At 47.4% G+C, this 25,171-nt stretch overlaps 1 long non-coding RNA gene across 7 annotated transcripts in view; it reads right to left on the bottom strand.

Annotated features, from left to right (window-relative positions):
• The window catches only part of LOC104001414 (uncharacterized), a 187,241-nt gene extending 164,764 nt beyond the window's left edge, over positions 1–22,477 (bottom strand). For 2 of the 7 annotated variants that reach the window (XR_010147939.1, XR_010147938.1), the window contains exons 1-3: positions 22,305–22,477; positions 21,836–21,939; positions 11,708–11,802 (exon numbers count right to left, since the gene is read on the bottom strand). This is a non-coding gene — a long non-coding RNA (uncharacterized LOC104001414). Of the gene's footprint in view, positions 1–11,707; positions 11,803–21,503; positions 21,940–22,304 lie in introns of those variants that run through there. The other 5 variants (XR_010147941.1, XR_001707784.3, XR_010147940.1 and 2 more) reach the window with 5 other exon arrangements.
• Positions 22,478–25,171: the final 2,694 nt, after the last annotated feature.

The raw sequence follows: 25,171 nt of genomic DNA, 5'->3' as shown, positions 1-25,171 counted from the left end.
AATACAAAAAAATAGCAGGGTGTGGTGGCGGATGCCTATAATCCCAGCTACTCGGGAGGCTGAGGCAGAAGAATCGCTTGAACCCAGGAGGTGGAGGTTGCAGTGCGCCGAGATCACACCATTGCACTCCAGCCTGGGCGACAGAGTGAAACTCCATCTCAAAAAAAAAAATTGAAGGAACTTAGAAGAAATGGTAACTTGCTCAAGCTTGCTTAGCTAGTCAGCGGTGGAGCTGAAATTCAAACACAGGTCTGTTTGACTCTGTGTCTTAAACTCCTAGCTGCAACAATACAGTGCGCTGGATGACTGGGATCCTAAAAGGATAAGGCTTAGGGACATTGTTAGACCTCACAGATACACATCATTTGCTTTGGCTTGTGATAATGAGAGAAGGGGTACAGTCCTGTCCATCATTCCAAGTCCCTTCTCCTAAATGCTGGTAGTGCTCTCTTTAGCACCACATCTCTGATGCCGACTGCAGCACTGACACTTTCCCGTAAAGCACACATCCCCTTGCATCAAGTCTGCAAACAGATGAAGCAGAAGGTCACACTTTCCAAGAACAAACTCCTTGGGTCTGAGAGCCAGCTGGAGATGTTTCAGTCCCAATTAGGTAATTTTGAGGGGGTAAGTTATAGCTTATACAAATAAGTAGTCCCAGCAAGGTTCTGCACACAGCCTTTTTAAAAAAGACCCCAAGAATCATCGTTATGAACATTGTTAACACTTTCTCCCGTGCCTTTACTCTGTTGAGCTCTAAGTACTTCTCCAATATAATCTCATTAAGTGTCCCGATATACCACTGACGTTAAAGGGAAGGAGAAGGCACTGAGCAGAATGGAACTGTGCTTCAGGTCAAAGGGGAAAGTGGGGAAGGAATCTAAATCTAGTCCCAAAGCAGGAGTGGTGAGATCAACCCTAACTCCAGGGCACAAGTCACCCGAAGGTAAGCATCCAACTCTCCTCTGGAACTGAATACCCAGCAATTCCATTTCCTTCCATTAGAAAAAAAAAATTAAAAGAAGCATTAATAAAAAAGAAAAAGCAGGGAAAAGAAATAAGAAAGTTTCTATCTCTACCTTTTCATTTCTTAAAACTCCAGCCTTTTCTGTCTCATTCATTGTTCTGAAAAAAAATTTTCTTTTTTTACATTTTTCTACGTGTGCTTTTTTTTGTTACCTATTTCTCAGTGTAGGTAGTTTGGGCCCCTGTTCTTTTTAAAAATTTAACTCAGGTTCCTGTTTCTTTGGAATCTTTTTGTCTACTCCCTCCAAGTATCTCATCTCATCTCTTCCCTCTCTCTCTTTTTAATTGGAGTAGTTTCTTCAAGCGCTAAGAAAATTCACTCCCTTGTTTTTTCTTCACTCTTTCCCTTTCAGCTGCGTTCCTGAATTGCTAGTGCACCAATTCTGCTTTACTGACCACAATTGGTGCAGCTGGGATGGCGAAGGAGCAACTGAAAAGGAAATGCTAATCAGACCTTTGAACAGAGCATAGTAAAACACACACACACATACACACATAAAAAAGCGCTCTGATTTAAGGAGGAAAATCTCTTTTCTCACTATCCCACACAACGAGGATGGTTGTGTTTCCTCCAGTGACCTGCCCAGGCTAGGGACAGCCATGGCATGGGTCATCTCCTCCACGGCCCCCTCTTTAATGAAGCAGTTTTAGACACAGCCCAAACATTCAGAGGGGAAAGTGCACACAGACTTGGAGGCACATCCCACCACATCAACGTCTGGGTAGAGGTTGCCACTGGAAATAGAAATGGGCATGGGGAGGAAGCCGTATGGTGAGAAATGGGGCGGTGGAGCCTCCTAGATTTTAGTAAGGGAGAGGAGTAACACAGAGAAGGCTCAGTCAGACCTTTGTCCTGGACCATATTTTTGCATAGGGTTTATTTTTTGTTTTATTTTTAAACCTGCGGGAGAGAAGAAGAGCAAGTGACGAGGCCATCGCTGATACTCAGTATCCCGTCTGTGGCCTAATCAAAGGTGCTTTACTGGATTTCTTTGAGGATGTTATCCAACACTAGCCAGGGAACATAGTCAAGGAGTGGGTACAGCAATCAGAAGGCTGACGGAAACTGAGAGAGAAAAAATGACAAAACCGGAGGAAGCTCGTTAGGAAAGGAAGAACCCCGGACTTGCGAGCATGAGTCCTACGTCGCTCTCATAAAGCGTGAGACACACCACTTACTCTCTCTGGGCTTTGGCGTCCCCATCTATAAAAAGAGGTTTAAATTGATTAATCTCAGAGCGACACTCCAGCTATAACATTGATATTGTTGAACAGCAGAAATAAAACCTTTCCCCTTTGTCTCTTTCGTTATAGATGATAGAAAATAATCATAAGGTAGAACGTATTTTAGTCACTGTCTTCACTGATTCCAAAAAGAACCACGCTGCAGAGAGAAAGAAAGTCCCGTTCATTTAAAATCAGACTCAACATCAAAGCAAGTTCTCATCACCATCCAACGCTTTCTCTTCTACAAAGCCCTGAGCAAGGCCCCTTTAAGGTTGGGTGTGTGTGCAAGAAACAGGCAAATTCACGTGAGCTCGGCTCCCGCGCAGCATCTGACACGGCAAGTGGTGGGGGTGGGGGCAAGGCGGGGGGAGAGGAGAGAAGGAGATGGGAATTTTCTAATGATCTTCTTTAGTTAATAGGCACAAGTTGTTAGCTTGATCTGAGAAGGCCTCTTTCCCCGTGTGCCAATTCCACCCCCTCCTTTTTGTAATGGGTTTAGTTCCCACAGCTAATGCACTGCGTAATGAGGCCGGAGGGAAGCGGAATGCTCTGGAGTAATGATATGGAGCCTCCTGGGCCCTGACAAAGGACAGAGAGAGCCCGGCTGGATGTTCTCAATGACAGGGTCCAGGCTCCTGATTTTCAGCCCTGGCGAGTCCAACTCTCCTGCCAGGGCTTGTGCTAAGCAGACAGTCACAGCACAGACCCCGGCAGAAAACCCCAAGGGGTCTTGGTACAGGACAAACCCCCATTAAGCCAAGTTTGTTTCTTTTTCTAAGCCCTGATCCAACCTTCCTCCCCCTTCCTTCTGGTCTTCCAGCCCTTGGTAGGGGCCTCTCACCTTCAGGATGGGGTACACTTTCCCCTGATAATCCACTCCCCATTGTGTAAGAAAGCATCCCTGCCCCATTCTGTCAACATCTACCAGGCTGCGGATGAGGACATCATATCCTGTTGGGATCAGCATATGCCCAGTAGACAAGGGAGCCACGTGAAGAAGGTGCCCCTCATTCCACTGTCACAGCCCTTTGCTCCAGGAGAGTGTCACCCACTGCATTTTGTGTGGAGTCACCATCACGTGGGCATTCCTCATTCCCATGAGACCTGTGCTCTTCGACGGCTCCTTCTTCTTTTCACCCGCTACGGCCCCCAGTTTTAATACGCAACACAGACCTGGAGCTCATTCCACATGTACTGAGTTGAAATTACGTGAATGACAGATAACTGAGTCCTGAATATTGATGTCATTGGAAATAACCTGGGGATCACTATAGACTATTCACTGAAGCCATCAACCCAGGGGGCTCTTGGGACTCCTAAAGTGGGGGCCGGGGAATAGTAATGGTAAGATGTCAAAACAAAGAGAAAAACATTATCCAGTCATGGGACAAATCCAGTAGTCACTTATCCACAAACAAAGAAACAAAAACTTAACAGCTGGAAAAATACAGCAAGAGACAACTGAATGATCAGGAGGAGGCTGGTGAGAGGGTCCCCGGTATAATGCTTGCACCCTCGATGTACACCTTACGGTTTACAGAGCGCATAGAACATCGATTTAGTCTCCCTAACATCTATGGCAGTACCCCATGAAATGCAGGAATCACAGCAGGAATGTCTGACACATTCAGATAAGGAACCTGGGTTCCTAGAGGCTTGGTCATAAGGTGGCATAGCTAGTCAATGCTAGAAAACGTGCCCCCAGCCCAGCACTGTTTTCACTATGCCCCAGATTAACAAGAATTCATCCATGTTACAGATAAGGCTGCAAACAGAGATAAGTAAAGTTTAGAAAGTCATGTAGCTTGTTCACAGCTTCCACAAACCCGTAACCCAGGGTAACCCTGAAAGCTTGGATGAGAAAAATGTAAGACAAATAAAAAGCAGGCTTTTATTAGGTGAGCAGTAAACCCGTGATGCTTATTGGATAACAGACACTCATGCAGTCCTATTGTGTGCCAAGCTCTGTTCTAGGTGCTTTGTTTCCCATGGGAATTCTATGAATTAGACATGGCCCCTGCCCTCAAGGGCCTACTTTAAGAGACAATACTGCCAAGAAATAGAAATATCTTTAAAGGCAATTGAAAAAATTCATATCTGATGCTCCAAATAGGTTAGTGAGGTAATGTGGGCAGCTGGGGAGGGTTTCCAGGTCCTCAGGGGCTGATCGTGAGTCTGCATTTGGACACTTGACAATGATAGAATCCTGGACAGAGCCTCATGGCTCTGTGTTCCGATTCAAGGCACCATTTCTCCAACTCTCATGCCAAGTCACCAGGCGTCTTTAGGACTCTTCTCATCTCTTGGAAGGTCCTAAGATTCATGGCCCCTAACCTGCTCCATCGCTGTTAGCCTCATCCTGAGAGAGCTGTCCCAGGCTGAGTTCTCCAGAGAAGAGTCTCTTTACATTAACTCTTCATTTTTTTCTGCATTTGGGCAGAAATATAGAACATACATTTCCAGCCATAGATCAGTATCACATACCATACGCATGGCCACCTTAGGGCCTTTATACACGCTTTTGCCTTCTGCCTGGAATCCATCCCCATCCCCATCCAATCTATCACGCCTCATAGCTCCTCCCCATTCAGATCTCTCCTCCGAGGGTCACCTACTTAGAGATATTCACCTTACCTACAATAGCTATTCCCTCAGATCATCTCCATCCGCTTGCCCTGTTTTTGTTTGTTGTTTGTTTTTTATAAATCCTACCATTACCTAAAAATGTTCTCTATTTCCTTGTTTGTTCATTGCCTCCTTTAGAACGTAATCTCCATTTATGGAAAGAATCTTGCTTTTATTGACCACTGTGTCTCTAGTTCCTAGTAAAGTGACCGGCACAAAGTAGGCCCTCAATTACTGTTTGTCCAATGAATGAATGAATGACGACAGAGTTCATGTTTCTCAGATTACTTGTTGTTGAACACCAAAGCCAATGCTAGATTCCAAAAGAACTTTTCCTTTCTTTTTCTTTTTATTCTTTTCATTCTTTTTTGAGACAGGGTCTGTCTGTTGCCCAGGCTGGAGTGTAGTGGTGCAATCATAGTTCACTGCAGCCTCGAACTCCTGTGCTCAAGTGATCCTCTAGCCTCAGCCTCCCGAGCAGCTAGGACTACAGGTGTGTGCCATCACACCTGGGTAATCTTTATTTTTAGTAGAGACAAGGTCTCACCATGTTGGCCCAGGCTGGTCTGGAACTCCTGGGCTCAAGCAATCCTCTGGCATCAGCCTCCCACAGTCCTGGGATTACAGGTGTGAGCTACGGCGCCTGGCCCTTCCCTCATTTCATGTAACATCTCTAGAGCAATTGCACGGACACTTTATTATCATCATTGCATTACCACTGATGTTATTATTTGTTAGTATCACAGTTCATATTTTTATAATTATCCATTAGACTAATATGATCTTAATAATTGAGTGCCTATAACATAACATGAGTGTGCTGGCATATAGCAATCACTTGATTAATAATTTTCAGTCACTCTCTTAATAGAGTCTCTATTAGCCAAGTACATCGTAATCATAATGGAAGGCAAATGACCATCCAGCAGGACTCATCGGCCACACTGACAAGTTTTTGGGTAGAGGCTTTCACATCTATTTTCTCACTTATTCTCAACAGCCCCAAGAGGTAAATATTCTTATCCGCCAAGGTCACAGTTAGTAATTGGTGTACTGATGCAGACTCAAGTCTGTTTGACTCCAAACCCCATGCTTTCCCCCCAGAATTGTACTACTGGACTAAAACTATCCTGCACTAGGAAAAGTTTTGCCTTCTCCATTACTCCAAGAATAAGCCCTGGTTTATTCACCTGTAAAATGAATGGACTGACTTGAGAGCCCCTTAAAGTACTTTGCAGTTCTAAGAGCTGTGATTATCTCTCTCCTCTGCTTGATGTGAGCAGATCCATTCTCGTGAGTCACCTGCCTGTCTCTGCAAGTTCAAATTTCTTTAAAAGACCCTCAGATGATAATCTGCCTGCTTATTTCGCACCCCCTTCCACTTCTCAGAGCATTTCCCTTCTCTGAGTAGGACCCAGGACCTCTCTCTCTGTACCTCACTTCCCTCCTTTCAGGAAAAGGCTCTCCCAGATGGCCCTGCTCCCCTGATAGGCACCCCCTCATTAGAAACCAGTGACGTTCTCTTTCAGCTGGCCTCATCATGTTCTTCCTGGTTTCGCCCAGAGTCGCTGCCAAGACTTCCCACCTTGCCCATCTGGCAAACGTTTAACTCCTTTATGTTGGAGCTCAGTTATCAGAAGGAAAGTGAGACATGTTTCCACTGACAACCCCTAAGTCCACTGAGCAAAAGAAGCTGGACCAGCCTCTTCATCAGTTATCTGAGTAAGGGAAGAGGACTCAAGCCAGTCTACTAGAACTAGAGTCTATTTTCCCCAAACTCAAGCAGTCACTGGCAAAGTGATGCTCCCATGTGGTTTGGAAAAAAGGCTCTGCCCTTCTAAGCTGCAGGCACCAAAACACAGTGTGGACTCACTGGTGGGGAGAACAGAGGGGGTTTATGATCCACTTAAAATATGTGTGTAAGGAAAGCAGGGATTCGACACCTGTTTCCCTTTCCACTGATATTTATGACAGCTGAGGAATCTTACCCTTCACAAAAGCCTTGGCTCCATGCCCAAACCTAGCTTTTTTTTTTTCAATTTACACAAACATTTTCATAGAAAAGCATAAATCCCATCTTGTCGTGAGAAAGGACAGTTCCAACTCCTACTGGGGTGAGGAGCATATTTCTACAGGTCTTGACAGCTCAGCCCCAATCTCTGTTTTGAGAGCATGAGCCTGAGTGTGCAGCTATGTTCTTCTCCTCCAGATCTAGGGCAGGCAGTGGGCAACTTTCAGCAGCTGCTTATGAATGGAGGTCAAGACTATAGCACACAGTATACACACAAATAAGAGGTGGTATTGGAAGGAGAACCTGTCCCTCCTGCCTCTTTTCAGTGTCTCTTACTCCTAAAGTACTACTACCTTTCTCTTGGAAAGTGGATGGATATGATTCATCTATCAACAGATACTTGAGCACTCCTTGTTCCCCACCCACCCACCCCTGCCGTCAAGGGCCAGAGTCCTGCCAGGCACTCTGGGAACACTACAGGCAAGGTGTTCCCCTGCCCCTGAGAAGGTGACAGTCTTTATGGAGGAGGGCACCATTATGGAAGATAAGTGGTAAATTTCAGAGCTGAAGGTGCCCTTCAAGGTCATCTGATCTAAATCTCCTCATTGCATAAATGTGGAAACTGAGGCCTAGAGGAGCTAATTGGTGGCAGGCAAGGACTAAACCAGATCATCTAATTTCTGATCTAGTGTGCTTTTTGTTACGTCATTAAAATCACTATAAAAAATTATTTAGCCCCTGTCTTTGGAATAAGATGCTAAACAAAGCACATTTAATAGACATGGTCCAGGCTGTTTGCCCAAAGCTTCATGTTCAGAACAGAGAAGTGATCCCATCACTGCAGCCAGCTCTATTAAAAAGGGCACTGCGGTAAGTGCACACACACTGAACCAGGGGAAAAATTACAGAAACCACATACTGCTTTTATCATAAAATTACATAAACCATTCTTGGTGTAATGACAGTTATAGTGAATCCTGTAAGTTATGTCAGAAACTGGGAGGTGGATGAGTGTCTGTGGTTTGGCAGGATACAGGGCAAGAAAGTAGGCCTACAGAGGGAGACTGAATTAAGATGACAGATGTAGCACACACTCCAGCATCACCCTTTCACTCCCAAACCCTAGAAATGACAAGCTTTAAAAGTCCATAAAATGCTGTGAAACAAAAAGTCTAAGGTGACTGTAGAATGACAAGTCTAGGAAGAACATCGCCAGAGGCCAGCTCATGCATCTTTTTACTTATTTATCTGGGAGACGGGTTCTCACTCTGTCACCCAGGCTGGAGTGCTGTGGCACATTCATGGCTTACTGCAAACTCTGCCCCCTGAGCTCAAGCAATCCTCCCACCTCAATCTACCAAGTAGCTGGGACTACAGGCACACACCACCATGCCTGGCTAATTTTTGTATTTTTGGGTGGAGACGGGGTTTCCCCATATTGCCCAGGCTGGTCTCAAACTCCTAAGCTCAAACGATCTGCCTGCCTTGGCCTCTTAAAGTGCTGGCATTACAGGCACGAGCCACCAAGCCCAGCTGCTCATGCATCTTTGAGGTAGGGCTTCACCCACATGTACCTCCAAAAAGGCCTCTGAAAAGACTTGTCTGCATTTTCTTAAAATCTAGAGAGAAGAGAATTCTGCAGCCACCCAGGCAACACTTTCTAATCCTGCCCAAATCCTCATAGCTAGTAGCCCAAATTCATCTTGCTTCATCCAAAGGCCACTCTCATTTGCTGGGGTGGTAGTGGCAGGAGAAACCCAGCTGCACTTTGTCAGTACTGCACAACCCCTCCATCAAGTTGGACCGTATTAACTAATGGAATGCCCGCTACAACCTCCTCACCCACCCTAGCCTTTTCTTCTACAGTTTTTTTTTTTTTTTTTTTTTTTTTTTTGAGACAGAGTCTCGCTCTGTCGCCCAGGCTGGAGTGCGGTGGCACGATCTCGGCTCACTGCAAGCTCCGCCTCCCAGGTTCACGCCATTCTCCTGCCTCAGCCTCCAGAGTAGCTGGGACTACAGGCACCCGCCACCACGCCCGGCTGATTTTTTGTATTTTTAGTAGAGACAGGGTTTCACCATGTTAGCCAGGATGGTCTCGATCTCCTGACGTTATGATCCGCCCACCTCGGCCTCCCAAAGTGCTGGGATTACAGGCGTGAGCCATTCTTCTACAATTTATAGAAAGCTGTAGCTTTCCAAACTTTATTATTCTCCCCAGAGCCCTTCGTCTGGTTTCACTTTCTAACATGCCCAGGAGCCTGGCACCCCACCCTCTTGCAACATGCTCTGCACCCTGGGAAGGCTTTTCTGATTGTCTCTGCAGTAAGGGTCATGAATTGGCCTCTCTCACCCAATTGCCCCGTGATTAAGCCACTAACTGTTAAGCACCGCAGTGTAATAAAGTCACCAGCTCATTTTATGGAAGATATTTTTCTCAAGAGTCCAAAGTGCCTTCTAAGTGTTATACTGCCCCATTACTTTACTGCATTAGAAGCCAAGAAGATGGTGTCTAAAACCTTAGCCAAAATTTCTGTGCCTGTCCTATTTTAGCTTTCCTTCCCCTCATTTGGTTCACTGAAATCCACTGAAGCCACCAGTATAACTTCTGCCTCTGGATCAGTGGTCAGTTCTCAATTACCAATATGTGGATCAGCTATTTTGTGGGTCTTCACTTGCTGTTGGCTATTGTGAGGTGCGATCTTACAGAAGACAGACTATTCCATGCACACAATAATGAGGAAAACAGACATTTGCACAGTTAAGAGCTATACATAGAAACTTAGAATGGCCCAGGTCTGGACAGCTGGTCAACCCCAGGGACCAGGTGATGTGTGGTGAGCTCCTTGTGCCTAAGGGGGAAGAAGCTCACCTGCTCTTCCAAGAGAACTTGCTTCTAGGGGCCGCTCAGTATCCCTAACATGCTTAGCAGGATACTGCAAATGCTTGTTGATGAACAGGAATCATCAGTTAATCCATCTGCAGGCTCTAAACACCCACAAGGGATTTGAATTCACTACTGAAGCAGCAGCAAGGCAGCAGCTGTCACTCAGCACCTGCCACAGGGGAACTGGCCAGATTTCAGAAAGGGTCCTCCGAGGCCAAAGATGGCAGCAAGGAGAGATTCCAGTGGGATCAGGGGTGACAGCTGGAGTCGAAGGGGAAGATGCAGAGAGGAGCTTGAAGGGGAAAGGAGAAAGGGTGTGCAAAAAGCAAGTAACCGTGTATGAAACGAGGAAGAAAGAGGCAAAATGGAAAAGGGGTGACCCTCAAACAAAGCCAGAGGGCACTAAGAGGAGTACTGGTAGGAAATCTCAGATCAGCTTTCCGAACGATACCTCCTTGCTACAATTTTGGCCACCAGAGGGCTCCTGTATTCCAAAAATATTATGGAAAATGCCAAATGTCTCCAATATTTTGCACTCCAAGCATACACAAGTGAAATTAGCAATTTCTGTTTATGTGCAATAAATGATTGTCTTTGAAGACTTGGAGATTTAATTCTGATTTTGACACTGTGTCCCCAAGTAAACAGTATCCTGGACATCAACCTCTCTGCTCTGTTTCTCTATGTGCAAAAAAATGGAGAGGCTATCCGATATCTTGTTACAATTTACAGCCAGAATTAGGTGGGGGAGAAGTAGAGGCAGAAAACGGCTCTAGCAAGTAAGACTTAAGACTGCAGAGATATAGATCACCGCTTCTCTATGATCCTATGTATTAAGGATGACAAGACCTGTATCTTGGATGTTTGCACCATCCTTGCCCTGGTGAAACTCATATAGAGAAAAAAATAATGCACATGTGTTTGGTAAAAGGCTCAGGTTAATGTGCCAGTTCTGTCCATGTCTAACTACATGACCTTGGCTTAAACCCCTAACCTCATTAATTTCTTTTCTCCTCTATAAAATAAAAAGGGTTCTTATCTCACAGGTTGGACATGAGAATTGAATTCCATAATGTCTTTGAAGGGAGTTGGCACATGGTAAAAGCTCATTATTTATGCATTAACTCAAGTATGCCCTGCAAGTGAGATTGACATTACTAAGAATCCTAAGAATTGCAAAACTGGCACACACTGGGCATCCTCAGCATGAAAAGACTAAGAATGACATCACGTCTGCCTTCAAATATTTGAAGAGCTATCACATGGAAGAGGGATTAGAACTCTTCTATGTCATCCCAAGAAGTAGAAATGGGACCCATGGGTGGATCAGGGAATCAGATCAAGCCTGATAGAGAATTATACGAATTGCCTAACACATAAAGCTTTCCAAAAAAATGGGGTGAGGAGATCAAGTTAGCTCACATCTGGGGGGTGTTCAAGGAGAAGCTGGTTGAGCAACGTCAGAGAAGTTGTAATGCCGATTCTTGCATCAGACGGGAGAGGCTAGATTTGATGACCCACCAGAACCTCCCCACCTCAGCAAATTCTATGGTTCCTCGTTCCAAGCAAAGGGAAAAAAGCATTGTTATGTCTCGTAGGAGCTCATGTTGGTCAAAAGGATGGTCTTCCAGCCTGGCAGCTGTAAATGCATACACTTCCCCCATGTCATGCCCTCCCTGTGCATCTGGCCAGCCCTGATCATATCCCTGGCCATAGAGAATGGCCAGGGCCCAGACATTGGATAATAGCCAAGACAAGTGCTATTCACATCAAAGATGTTTGATCTTTGATCATACTCATTATTTGTGGAATGACTGATTGGTGTTCCTGACACAATAGTGGATGACCAAAGGAAGGTAGGGATGGAGGGCAAAGCTGTAAATAAGGAATGAATACATGATAAAGAAAGGGGTGGGCTGGGCGCGGTGGCTCACCTGTAATCCCAGCACTTTGAGAGGCCGAGGTGGGAGGGTCACGAGGTCAGGAGATCGAGAACATCTTGGCTAACATGGTTGAAACTCCGTCTCTACTAAACATACCAAAAAAAAAAAAAATTAGTTGGGCATGGTGGCGGGCGCCTGTAGTCCCAGCTACTTGGGAGGCTGAGGCAGGAGAATGTCTCAATGCAGAGCTTGCAGTGAGCCGAGATCACACCACTGCACTCCAGCCTGGGCGACAGAGTGAGACTCCATCTCAAAAAAAAAAAAAAAAAAAAAAAAAAAAAATAGAAAGGGGTGTAGGATGGGTACGATGGAGCACACGGTTGCCTCACTGTTCAAGCATCTTTAGATCCAGAGCTGTGTGACTTGGGGCACTTTCCTTCTGTCTCTTCCTCAATCTTATGCTGAGAGCAGTTCTTTCTCTCACAGCAAGGGAAGTCTGTCAAGAGGCAGAAGTCTAGACATAATGACTTTTGGATGTGCTTCCTCTGTATAGTGCCAGTGCAAAACGAGATTCCACTTAGACCTTCTCTCTAAAGAGGATATTCATAATTTTGCTAAGACAAAATGGGAAGAGAAAGAGAAGGCATTCCTAGCTGTCATGGAAGGAGGCTACCAGAAAAGAATCAGGGAAAGGAGAGTATCTCAGGAGTCAAAGCATGAGACTGCAATCTAAAGAAACTTCGTTTTGCAACTCAACTTGATTATTAACTAGATGTGCAATTATGAACAATATCCATGCTTCAATTTCTTTATCTGCAAAAGACAGTTAATAATGTCTCTTAAAGTTTGCTTAAAAGTGACTGGCACAAAGTGGCATTCAGATCATGGCGCACTGCTCTGTTATTATGGATTAAGAACCAGTCAGGATCAAGGAAACTTGAACAGTTCCCACTCAGAAAAAGAACATGTACATGTATGGAGTCTGAAGAGAGATGTAGGTATGCTTGCCCTGAAGGTGCAACCATGAGACTGTGTCTGGAGTTATGTAAACTGAAGTGGTGTCTGGACCAAATGCATAGAGTCTGGTTTGGACCAAATGCATAGAGTCTGGTTTGGGTAAGGAAAGAGGAAGAGGACATGGATGTGTACAACATGTAACCAAATGTGCACAGTGTCAGTCACCTTAAAAAGAAACGAGTTGGACCATGTTGTATTGCTGCAAGAGAGCAACATTCTCCACATGGCTGGACTCAGGAAAGTAAATGGGCCCTTGTTGCATATAAGGCTGCCTGAGAAAAAGCAAACATTGACTCCCAGAAACAGTCTTAAAGTAATGGGCATGTCATAGGGCAGATGGTAGCCAGCTGCTCTCCAGTTTTTCTGAGACCAGCAGAATAGGAGATGTTCTATGACTGCATCGGGAGTGAATTCATTATCCCCAAAGGCTCCCCAACCCTCAGGTCTGTTAAGACCACTGATATTACTGACTGAGGGAGGTTATGAAGTAGCCTTCTTAAGTGCTTTAAATATAAGGCTATTATTCATGTTTTGGGGATGATGTCTCCCATCTTCACTAAACTGATGCCTGAATACCAGTCATGGGCTATGCTATCCCAAAATGCTGGCTATAGGAATTGCAAATGTTTCACTGGAAAAATGGAAAACTAGCATCATTTTTAGTTCACAGGATCATGATTTGTACCACAGCCATGTGGATGCGTGGTAGAGACTGGAAGGAACCGAGTCCCAACTATTGATCCACAGCATCTGCACTGTTAGGCAACATGCCCTGCCAATGAAGCAGGGTACCAAATACTTTAGTAGTCTCCTCCATTACTCTGCAGGGCAAATATAATCATCTTTCCTCTGCAGAGGAGGACTTGGAAGAGATCGGTTAACTCTTTTCAAAAGTTAAGCAATTTCCTTCTTGAGAGCTTGAAGTGGGACAGAATGCAAGTCACCTGTCCTGCCTGCAAGAACTTCTTGTCCCTCCCCCTCCAATCCATCCTCCTCGATTCAGCATGAAGGGTCTGAATTCCAGTGGATTCAGACTTTGTTACCACGACCCACAATAATAAGTATATTTCATACCATGATTCAGAACATACACAATCACACACACACAAACACATTTCATGAACCAATACTTACAGCACACACAGATTTTCATATTTTTCTATTCCATTCTATTCTCATCCATTCTATTTTTCAAATGTCAGTCATGACCTGAATTTCCCTGTATAACCTGAAGTTTGAAAAACAATGTTCCTACCACTGATCTCTCCCACCTATTCAAAAGACTAGCTATTCTCCATTTCCTACAAAATAAAGTCCAAATTTCTTAAGAGGACAGATAAAACCATTTATAACTCTGCCTTCCAGCTCCAGTTCTGCCATCTTCACCTGAGCTCACAACATACCTGGCGACTGGCCTTTCCTAGGAGACGCTAGCCCCACTACACAGTCTCACTTTCTGCCTTGCTCAGGCCCTACCCACAGGCTAGATGCACTTCTCACTACAAGAAAAACTGCTCTTTCTCCTTAAGAAATATCCCAGATATCACCCCCTTCTGAAGACTACCCTGACCTGCCCAAGCAGAACTAAACTCTGCACCAGGTTTCCAGTCTAGGAACTCTTTTTTGTATAGTGCATAATGATCATCTGACCCTCCTGATGGTTTAGATGTCTTTCCCTATTTCTGAATTGGTAGGAATACATTTTTAAATCCTTTCCTTTATGATTGGCACCTGCCTTTTTCTTTCTCAATCTTCAGCCTATTCCCCCTCCCCATCTGCATACATCCCAGAGCCCCCCATACAACTGGAAGATCACAGAGAAGGAAAAAGGAGAATGGTCAAAGTTAGTTGTGGCAAACCAATCTGGTTCTCGTTTTTCTTCCTCCAAATTTGCAGTCCTGTTTCCAGGAGATCCAAGCTTGGCAAAGGCATAGCATGATTCATCTGAATCACAAGAAGTTGGAGAAGGCAAGTGAGGTGGAGAAACCAAGGCAGAGTGCGAAGAGTGGCTGCCTCAGGCTACAAAACCAGGGCAGGAACTGACAGTACAAACAGAATAAATAATACTGATTCACAGGCCAGAGAAACCCTGTCGCCAAAAAATGCCCTGTTGCAATCTCAGCTGGTAGGCTGTGGATGGCCTGATTTACAACCAGTTTCAGAGTTTAATGAACTCTCAGGTCACCTTTATCTATATAAAAATAACAACAAAAAGACCCCTAGTGCTATGCAGTTTTCAAAGCAATTACTCACACATTATTCCATTTCATCGTGGAGTGTCAGAGTTGTAAGGGACTTTAAGAGGTCAATTAGCTCAATCCCTCATCCTGCTGCAGATGAAAAGGAGACTGAGAATAGGCAAGTGACTTGCCCAAGGTCACACCCCTGTGTTAGCAGCACAGTGCAATGCTCTTTTTTACCAAACCACACTTCTCACACACAGAAGTAGCCAGTGCTCCAGTGGTCTCTTGATTCAGAGCGCTCTAAGAGTTTCACTCTGCCTGGATTTCAAAGCCCTTCAAAGGAGGGAGGGTGGTGCCTGCCTTATCTTTCAAAGATTCCCAAGCGCAGAGATTCTCTGGCATCTCTCTGGTCAACTCTTTTTTTTTTTTTTTTTTTTTTAGACGGAGTCTCACTCTTGTTGCCCATGTTGGAGTGCAATGGTGCAACCTCGGCTCACTGCAACCTCCGCCTCCCAGGTTCAAACGATTCTCCTGCCTCAGCCTTCCGAGTAGCTGGGATTACAGGCAGTTGCCACCACGCCCGGCTAATGTTTCGTATTTTTAATAGAGACGGGGTTTCACCATGTTGGCCAAGCTGGTCTCGAACTCCTGACCTCAGGTGATCCACCCACCTCGGCCTCCCAAAGTGCTGGGATTACAGGAATGAGTCACCGCACCCAGCCTCCGGTCAACTCATAATTTGCTGCCACAGTCGGCTAATCTGGTCTTCACAGTATTGTATCCCCATTACCAAGAGTGCCTAAGCTATTAACCCACCAGTAACAGGTGCCAAATTGCCTCTTCTTCTGCACAAGATGTTCGTTTAAAATCAAATTGCACATAAATCCCTCCAGTCCCAACTCACTTCCCTCAGCCCTCGGCCTTTTTTGGTCTTCTTTCCCCTTGATGCTCCCAATCCTGCCTACTGAGCGTCTCTAAGATGACGTTGGGAGGGGAAGCTGGGTGGCCTGGGGGAGCAGCATGGAGTTGCGCGAGCAGGCGGGCAAGTCACAGGGCTTTATCCACCCCGCGCCCACAGGCCCCAGGAAGGGGTACCGCGATCGCCTGATGTCACTACACTCATGGACTCTTCCAGACCGGCTCTCTCATCTTACAGATGGGGAAACTGAGGCCGGGAGTGCAGAAGGGGCTTGCCCAAGCACGTTAGTAAGACTAAGCTGGGAGAACACACCAAGTTTCCACACTCCCAGGCCAGCTCACTTCCTCTACTGTCCGCCTTTCCCTTCGCCCATGAGGAAACTGAAGCTTAGGGAGGTGGAGAGATGACATAGGACCGCTCGGCTTCCCCAGGCCGGGTCCAGGAGCAGAAGCGCGGAGAGAGGGGAGAAAGGGAGGCCGGGACCGGGCATTCCCCACGACGGGTAGATGTGGCGCACAACTCCAGGGGGCACTGCTCGCCCCGCGGTCTACGTGCCCCCCGGCCCTTTGTGCCCTGCTGAAGTTGGGGAGAGGGCGCAGGGAAGAAAGGGCAGGTGCCCTGACCCTCCAGAAAACCAGCCCCTCGGGGCCGCCCGGAGTCGGGGAGGCCTGGCCCCCGGCACTGCCCACGGCCTCTCCTCCGGGGAGACGGGGTCCGAATGCCTTTCCCCATTCAGCGGGATTATTCCTTTTGAATTGTTTAAAAAAAAAAAAAAAAAAAGCTGCAGCTAGCGAACCCTGCCTGACAACACCGAAGGAATTTTTCCCAGGGATCGGCCGAAAGCTGACTCACATTTAAAGACTTGCCCGAAGTGGTCATGCCCCTCTGAGCAAATACCACAGGCATGCGAGCACGCGTCCGCGGCCTCCTGGCGGCGCGGCCTCCAGGCGCGGCCGGCGATTGGAGCAGCGCAGCGCCGCTTCTCCCCCGCGCAGCCAATCGCAGCGCCGCGCCTCTGGGTTGCTAGCCGGGCCGCCGGGCGCGGGGAGGCGCGGGCGGGGAGTTGTCCCTGCTCGTTTCCCGGCCCTGGGCGGGGGCGCGGCGCGCGGGCGGGAGGCTCAGGCAGTGGGTTTCGGCCAGTATGGCCCTGGAGGGAAAGCCAAGGAAAGGGATGAGCCACCTACGCCGCAGGCCCTTTGAGCCCCGCGGTCCCTCTCCGGAATGTGCGCGGCGGCGAGAGGCGCTCGGCCTAGGCCCGGCTTGGAGGCGCATTGCTGCGCATCTTCCCCGGACCGCAGGAGCCTGGCCTGCGAGCCACCCTCGCCTGCCTCAAAACTCCGACGCCCGGCAGTCATCTCCTGGCCACCCCACCATTGCAGAAGGCAGCGGGGGGAGGGGGGCACGGGCTCATAAATCGCGGAAGAGCAGTCAAAGACCCTAGTTCGCAGCTACATTACAACCAGATTAACGTGCGATCCTGGCCAAGGCTTCTCACAACTGTAGTTCTTGTGTTTTGGGTTTTTTTCTCGTGTTTCAAATGAGAGGTTTGAGCAGGATCATTAGACTCCTTGGCGCTAAGATTCAGGTTCTTGTAAGAACCGAGATCCAGTTCTTATACTTCAGCCCCAAACAATTTTCCACGCAGCGGCCCAAGTGCTTTTCTCAACATGTAAAGGGCATCATGTCATTCCCCCACCTTAGAACCTCTGAGTGTCTCTGTCCCTCTCCATCCAGCTTTATCCCAGCGGTCTTTCTGGGCTGCTTGAAATTACTGCCTCTCTCCCCCAGCTTTTTCCTGCCTCAGGCCTTTGCGCATGCTGTTTCCTTCACTATCTCTTGGCCAATTCCTAACTCACCCTTCAGGTCTCCGCATAAATGGCACTTTACTAGTGAAGCCTTCCCTGTGCCCCAATCTGAATGAGGTCCCACTGCTACTCCCACGTGACACCCTGCGGTTTTCCATCATGCCTATATTCAAAGCTGTAATTTTCTAATTTTATTTGCTTACTATCTCTTCCACTAGAAAAGACAGAGGCCACTTCTATTTTGTACCCCATCAGAACAGTTAAATTATCCCCAGGTAAGTAAAGAATTATCATACCTATTTAACAGATAAGGCGGTGGAAGTTGAGACAGGTTAGATAACTTACCTAGGTTCAAATAGCCAAAGGTGTTAGAACCTATGGGCTTCTACTTCTGTCAGGAAATTGGATTATAAAATAATAGGCTTTCCAAGAAATAGCAAATAAATTGCTAGAACAGATGGCTTTCGCACTTTAGATGCTGTGGTTTTGCCCCTGCCCTTCAGGACTCTTTCCATACCAATGAAAGTTCCATTCCTTTATTCATTCAACAAATATTTATGGTGTATCTATTATAAGCTAAGCAGCACAATCGTAAACAAGAGATTTCCTTTCCAGAATCTACAGAACACTAGCTACACAGTACAGCCTTTTCTACCATGGAGCAGTATCCAAAGTGTCCATTTAGTTAAAAATTTTGCTCATCTTTTCTGATATTTTGTTTATTTTGGTGTCTGTTCTGATATGTGGTAGGCTTAGCCTACCAGATACATGTATATATAGATGTATACCTACCATATGTGTGTAAATATGTGTATATGCACACATCCTTTTTTTTTTTTTTTTTTTTGAGACAGGGTCTCACTGTTGCCCAGGCTGGAGTGGTGGTCACAATCATGGCTCACTGCAGCCTTGAGCTCCCTGGACTCAAGTGATCCTCCCACCTCAGCCTCCCGAGTAGCTGGGACTACAGGTGCACCCCACCACACTTGGCTAATTTTTGTATTTTTTTCTAGACACAAGGTTTCGCCATATTGCCCAGGCTGATCTCGAACTCCTAGGCTCAAGTGATCCCCCCGCCTCAGCCTCCCACAGTGCTGGGATTACAGGTGTGAGCCACCATGCCCAGCTGCCTGTATTTTTTATTGGACTAAAAAATGCATCCCAAAACTTGGTCAAAAAATAAATTTCTTTTAAAATGTATACTGCTGTTAGGTGGGGCACAGTGGCTTAGGCCTGTAATCCCAGCACTTTGGGAGGCCGAGACGGGCAGATCACCTGAGGTCGGGAGTTTGAGACCAGCCTGACCAACATGAAGAAACACCGTCTCTACTAAAAATACAAAATTAGCCAGGCGTGGTGGCGCATTCCTGTAATCTCAGCTACTCAGGAGGTTGAGGCAGGAGAATCGCTTGAACCTGTTAGGCAGAGGCTGCGGTGAGCCAAGATCATGCCACTGCACTCCAGCCTGGGCAACAAGAGCAAAACTCCCTCTAAATAAATAAATAAATAAATAAAATTTATACTGCTGTTTCTTTGAATTACCAATGTGATCTGGGTGCCAGTCATAGTTATCTCTAAAGGAAGATGCTAAGGCAGGGAAGCTTTACGCATGGCAAGAAACTTTTCTAGGTATTATCCCCTCAGCTGTGATTCAGAAGCTGGCCTGCCCTCACCCCTACGGGTCCTAGGTATTCCCTCCCATTCCCTCTTGCCCCTCTAGCAAGTCACTGTCCTTCCAAGCCTTATGCTCCTCATCTGGTCTGAATGCTTTCTAGCAGTGAAGAATGTATGAAGTGAAGAATTCCCTCACTTATTCAGCAAATATTTACTGGTCATCTGCTGTGCACTAGGCACCTTTCCAGTACTGGGACTATAATGGGAACAAAACTTGTGGTTGCTGTCCTCAAAAATCTTACTCTCCAATAAGGAAAAGGCTGGTGTAACCATCAGTCCACCCAATTAAACAACCACCAATCTAGCAATCACACATTCACACATAATCATGCACTGAACTGAGTGATGGGTGAGTGCATTCGTGTGCTAAAGCCTTGTGGCAGGAGGGATCCTGCATTCAAGGAACCAGAGAAAGCCACCCACGCCGGAGAGAGACAGGAGGAAAGGAAAAGAGGAGGCAAACCAATCATGCAGAGCTCCGGAGAACATGAGGACTTTGGTATAGTTCCAAAGAGCAATGGGAAACCACTGGAAGGTTTTAAGATGAGGATTTCAAGTTCTAGTTTTTACTCTAGAAATATCATTAGCTGAGGCATGGGGCATGAATTAAGTGAGGTGGGGAGAGGGTGAGGAAGAGTGGAAGTGAGAAGACAAGTTCAGAGATCAGAGGTGGTGGAAAACTGGATTATAGTGATGATAGTGGGGAAGAGCAAGTCATCAGATTGAAGAGAATTCATCCATACTGAACTGTCTTCAAAGCTCAGTTTTCTCATCCCTGACACATTTTCTCCCAGTAAAATGTGCATACCACATTGTAAACTCCAGCTTGTTCCAAGTCTACCAACGCTTGGCCTGGTCTGTGCTTGCTGTGCTTGCTCTCCTTCATTCTGGAATACTGGCAGAGTGGACGTGGATGCGGATCCACTGAACTGTAGGTCTCCTACATATGTCTGTATCTTCCTGCCTTCTCTCCCTTCCTGTGACTCAACCCACCATCTCTGTCCTTACCGCCTTGGGCCATCTTTTGGAGCATGTCCTGGCTTTTCCATGGGACTGGCTCCAGGGGAGGGATTGCTCTTGGTCCCTGTGGCTCCCCATGTGGTTCCACAGTGGAGGTTCAGAGCCTACAGTATGGACTCTGTGGGCAAAGCCTGCAGTGTGGACTCTGGGCAAAGCTGGTGGGGAGGGTGTGGCCAGCGTGAGGCCCCATTTCATTTCAGTCCTGTCCATCACTGCTTGCAGGCCCTGGGCCAATCTTGCCCCCCTCCTGCATATTGTTCCATGTGAGCCCTGGAAATGTCACTGGCCTGTTTCACTTTCAGTTTCCTGGTACAAACACACACCCACGCGTGCACACACACACCCCCACCCATGTGGCTGCCTCAGGCTGTGGTGCAGCGGGGATGCATCACCTGCTCCTTCAGGTCACCCATGTGGGAAATGAGCCTTGTATAACTGAGAAATGTGTGCTTCTCAATATTTTGCAAAGCTGCCCACCCTTACAAAATCCAGTTTTTTCATTGAACTCCTCTACTGAACTCTGAGGGAGGGTGTCTCCACCTAAAAAGGGAGTGCTGTGGGTACCTCTGAGCCATGAATCCAGTCTGGCTGGCTCTCCACAGTAGGAGTCACAGTGACTCCCCACTGTGCTGGCTGAGGGACAGTTAGCTTCACACCAGGGAAAAGTCCCTGGTCTCCTGGCCTGCCTCCTATGGCCCCTGGCAGTCCTTGGTCCCAAGAGAGCTTGGCGGAAAGGATGCGAAGAGCTCCAGGCACCCAGTCATCCCTCTGGGAACCTCCACTCCTGAAGTGTGTGCAGGACAAAGAAGGGGGTGCATCCCCTTTTCTATAAAAGACACCGTTTGTTTAAAGCTCTGAGACCCACTCAGCAGCCACTCGCCAAAACACAAGAGAAAGCAGGGTACCTGAGGGGTACATCTCTTTGCTATCTACCGGTTCATAATGCAATTAGCAGAATGGCCTGGCCCTTCCCACAGTCTCCATTCATTCTTTCTTTCCTTTATTCATTCACCAGAATAATGAGTTACCCAAGAGCAGGGATCATATCGTATTCATCTGTGTATTCCCATCACTTAGCACTGGGCCTGGCACCAGAGAGACGCTTCAGTGAATGAATTCATTCAATGCCCATTCGCCAAGTGCTGTGCAAGATCCTGGAAGGTACAAAACAAGTGTGGGACACAAATCCTTGCCTTCCAGGAACTTACAATCTAGGTGGGGGCACTCAGTTGTGCAACAGTGATTTATTGAGCTTTAACTTCGGGCCAGGGCAGCAGTAGGTGCAGCTGAGAAAAGATGAATGAACAAGTCCCCTAACCAAAAATAAGCAGCCCACTCCTCCAAAATAAACACCCACTCCCAGCATTAAGTTTTTTAAATTACAATCACTCAGGGCTCAGGACTTTCTTCTTGGCAGCAGCTGTTGGCTTCATAGCTTTGACCATTCTGCCACCTCTCTGGGATCCCATAGCCCATCTTTGAGTGTCTGTTTTCAGTTCAAGACAGCTAGCTCATGCCAGCACTGGCAGAGGTGAGTCCCCAACTGCACACAGGCACCTACTGGTATAGGTCTGGCAGATTTGAGTTCGGATAGAGTTGCCATCACTTCCTCGCTGTCTAGAGCTGCACGCGTTAATATGCCATTCAGAGCCCCAGTTTCTTCATCTACAAAGATAACAACAAACATCCATAAAGCATTGACGCCGTGCCAGGCTCTGCTTTAACGTTTTCAGTCCTCCCAGGAAGAGCAAAATTAAACCCAGGGAAGCGGCTCTCAGTGAGACCCCCTTGAACCCAACCCTGGCTTCAGTCTGGCTCCCGGGTCTCAAGCCCTTCCTTCAAGGCCTCTCGCTCACATGCCAGTAGCACAAAAGCGGAGCACACCTCCTGGCTTCCCTGCTCTTACGGAAACACACATCTTTCTGTCTGTTTCTCCAGGCCTTGACCTTAAGCCCAGGCCTGAGACTCCGGGCACGTCCTGACTCTCCTCCCCGCTGGGCTGCCACTCAGAGAAGTTTCCCTGAACTCACCCTCCTCTTTCCTGGGCACGCAGCCTCGGGTCAGCGGTCAGCGGTCAGGTCCTCTGACCGGTCTCTCAGCGCTCCCCTTTTCTAGTCCTGCCCCAGCAGCCTTTCAACCTCAATCGACTCCTGCTGTTCTCTCATCTCCAGTCTCTCTCACACTGTTTCCTTTGCCCCTTTCATCCCTGCCCCCCACTCGGCTCCCACATCCTGCCCTGGGGCCCTCTCCCTGGCCCCAAGAAGTCTGTCTCAGTATTGTTCTCCACTTCCAACATTAGCATTCCCAAAACCCACATTTGCATTTTGATGGCTCCTGTCCCAGCTAGACGGGGGTACAGTTTGATGCATATATATTTTGGAGAGGAGAGCTTTCCCCTGCACAGTGTCTAATTTTCCACTTTGATTTAAGTGCATTCTTTGGTTCTGGCCTGATGTATTCTGGGCCAAGGCAGACTTTAGCCAGCACCTTTAGGCTATGATGCTGCGGGTTATAAGATAACGGAAAGGCTTCGCTTCATGGGAGCTCAAGGGAACAGAAGTCTCACTTCCCACGCCTCCCAATCCTACTCGGAACATCAAAGCTTCCTGCAAGCTCGCATCTGCAACCAGTGCTCTCCCCTCCCAGGCTCAAGGGCCTTGGCCTGGAGCATTCCCCGGCACAGCTGCAAAGGCCGGAGGTTGGGGCTCTCTGTGGTCACCCCTGGCTCGGACGTCCACCTGAGTTATGGACAATCTCGGGCCTTGATTCTAGGATAAGCCACCAGAAGTAGGCAAGAAGGATGGGTGGGGTAAAGAGACCACCTTAGCCAATTGCCCCACATTTTCCCACGTATAGGATTTCACTCTGCTTTATGGGATGGAGAAAGTGCCAAGGGGCGAGACTGCATTCTCATCTAGGGCCTGGGGTTGGGGCTTTCAGTTTGTATATGCCCCTGGGTTGCTGGTGTTTAGCCAGACTCAGAACGGCTAAGTGCCAGGCAACAGAAAGGAACCTCCTGCCAGGTCTCCAGGGGTTTCAGGGCCACTTTGACAGAGGTTTAGGGTATTGCGATTTGCATGGCAGGATTTCCTAGGGTTTCATCCCAACTTCAGAGTGATTTACAATGCCTATTCCATTGAGAAGCTCTCAGCATTCATTTGCACCTACAACTGAGTTCTTCTCCTTTTTTTTTTTTTTCGGATGGAGTTTGGCTCTTGTCGCCCAGGCTGGAGTGTGATGGTGTGATCTCAGCTCACCGCAACCTCCGCCTCCCAGGTTCAAGCGATTCTCCTGCCTCAGCCTCCTGAATAGCTGGGATTACAGGCATGCGCCACCACTCCGGGCTAATTTCATATTTTTAGTAGAAATGGGGTTTCTCCATGTTGGTCAGGCTGGTCTCAAACTCCCCACCTCAGGTGATCCTCCCTCCTTGTCCTCCCAAAGTGCTGGGATTACAGGCGTGAGCCACCACGCCTGACCCGACTGAGTTCTTTCAGGCAAGTCCCTAAATAACATCTTATACATATGGCATGCCCATAGATACTGCAGCACTGTGGTGTGCAGAATCAGAGGCAGGCAGTTGCAAAGGGCCGGGATAGAGACTGTGGAGGCTCTGACCCCAGGGAGGCAGTGGGTCAGACTGACAAAACAAGCGGCGAAGGAGACACAAGAAAATCGCAATTCCTCCTTCTCAGTCAGCATTTAACTAACACTGCTTGAAAGAGTTCCGTATTCCTGGCGCTGTGCTACTGCCTGGGATGGATGCAAAAATTAATAAAAGCTGGTCAGCCCAAATCTCAAGGAATTTATGTTCTAGTGAGGAATAAATAATTGCGTGAGTTTTTTTGCTTTTTTTGTTTGTGTGTTTGTTTGTTTTGAGATGGAGTTTCACTCTTATTGCCCAGACTGGAGTGCAATGGCACAATCTCGGCTCACCGCAACCTCCGCCTCCCAGGTTCAAGTGATTCTCCTGCCTCAGCCTCCCTAGTAGCTGGGATTACAGGCATGTACCACCATGCCTGGCTAATTTTGTATTTTTAGTAGAGATGGGGTTTCTCCATGTCTGTCAGGCTGGTCTTGAAGTCCCAACCTCAGGTGATCCGCCTGCCTCGGCCTCCCAAAGTGCTGGGATTACAGGCATGAGCCACCGTGCCCGGCCGCATCATAGTATTTATAATTACTGCCTACTATCACTTGCTCGTTTTCATGCGCGTCCGTGTGAAGAGGCCACCAAACAGGCTTTGTGTGAGCAACATGGCTGTGTATTTCACCTGGGTGCAGGCGGGCTGAGTCCGAAAAGAGAGTCAGCGAAGGGAGATAAGGGTGGGGCCGTTTTATAGGATTTGGGAAGGTAAAGGAAAATTACAGTCAAAGGGGGTTTGTTCTCTGGCGGGCAGGAGTGGGGGTCGCAAGGTGCTCAGTAGGGGTGCTTTTTGAGCCAGGATGAGCCAGGAAAAGGACTTTCACAAGGTAATGTCATCACTTAAGGCAAGGACCAACCATTTACACTTCTTTTGTGGTGGAATGTCATCAGTTAAGGTGGGACAGGGCATATTCACTTCTTTTGTGATTCTTCAGTTACTTCAGGCCATCTGGGCATATACGTGGAAGTCACAGGGGATGCGATGGCTTGGCTTGGGCTCAGAGGCCTGACATTCCTGCCTTCTTATATTAATAAGAAAAATAAAACAAAATAGTGTTGAAGTGTTGGGGCGGCAAAAATTTTTTGGGGGGTGGTATGGAGAGAGAATGGGCGATGTTTCTCAGGGCTGCTTCAGGCGGGCTTAGGGGAGGCGTGGGAACCTAGAGTGGGAGAGATTAAGCTGAAGGGAGGTCTTGTGGTAAGGGGTGATATTGTGGGGATGTTAGAAGAAACATTTGTCGTATAGAATGATTG

The sequence above is a fragment of the Pan troglodytes genome, chromosome 10 (genome assembly GCF_028858775.2).
Source record: "Pan troglodytes isolate AG18354 chromosome 10, NHGRI_mPanTro3-v2.0_pri, whole genome shotgun sequence".
NCBI classification, from domain to species: Eukaryota; Metazoa; Chordata; class Mammalia; order Primates; family Hominidae; genus Pan; species Pan troglodytes.
The sequence above is the reverse complement of the archived record's forward strand: the minus strand, read 5'-3'. Positions and strand labels throughout refer to the sequence as shown.